Genomic DNA, 1,084 nt, shown 5'->3' with positions numbered 1-1,084 from the left:
CCAGCCACGACCCATCTTCAATGCTCTTACTGAGGGAAGGAGGTTGTTGGCCAAGATCTCGCGATACATGGCCCCATCCATCCTCCCCTGAATACGGTGCAGTCGTTCTGTCGCCTTTGCAGAAAAGCATCCCCAAAGAATGATGTTTCCACCTCCATGCTTCACGGTTGGGATGGTGTTCTTGGGGTTGTACTCATCCTTCTTCTTCCTCCAAACACGGCGAGTGGAGTTTAGACCAAAAAGCTCTATTTTTGTCTCATCAGACCACATGACCTTCTCCCATTCCTCCTCTGGATCATCCAGATGGTCATTGGCAAACTTCAGGCAGGCCTGGACATGCGCTGGCTTGAGCAGGGGGACCTTGCGATTTTAATCCATGACGGCGTAGTGTGTTACTAATGGTTTTCTTTGAGACTGTAGTCCCAGCTCTCTTCAGGTCATTGACCAGGTCCTGCCGTGTAGTTCTGGGCTGATCCCTCACCTTCCTCATGATCATTGATGCCCCACGAGGTGAGATCTTGCATGGAGCCCCAGATCATGGGTGATTGACCGTCATCTTGAACTTCTTCCATTTTCTAATAATTGCGCCAACAGTTGTTGCCTTCTCACCAAGCTGCTTGCCTATTGTCCTGTAGCCCATCCCAGCCTTGTGCAGGTCTACAATTATATCCCTGATGTCCTTACACAGCTCTCTGGTCTTGGCCATTGTGGAGAGGTTGGAGTCTGTTTGATTGAGTGTGTGGACAGGTGCAGTTAATACAGGTAATGAGTGGAGAACAGGAGGGCTTCTTAAAGAAAAACTAACAGGTCTGTGAGAGCTGGAATTCTTACTGGTTGGTAGGTGATCAAATACTTATGTCATGCAATAAAATGCAAATTAATTACTTAAAAATCATACAATGTGATTTTCTGGATTTTTGTTTTAGATTCCTTCTCTCACAGTTGAAGTGTACCTATGATAAAAAATGACAGACCTCTACATGCTTTGTAAGTAGGAAAACCTGCGAAATCAAATACTTGTTCTCCCCACTGTATATACTGTGTGTGTGTGTGTGTGTGTGTGTGTGTGTGTGTGTGTGTGTGT

This window comes from Salvelinus sp. IW2-2015, linkage group LG8, assembly GCF_002910315.2.
Source record: "Salvelinus sp. IW2-2015 linkage group LG8, ASM291031v2, whole genome shotgun sequence".
Taxonomy (NCBI): domain Eukaryota; kingdom Metazoa; phylum Chordata; class Actinopteri; order Salmoniformes; family Salmonidae; genus Salvelinus; species Salvelinus sp. IW2-2015.
The sequence above is the reverse complement of the archived record's forward strand: the minus strand, read 5'-3'. Positions refer to the sequence as shown.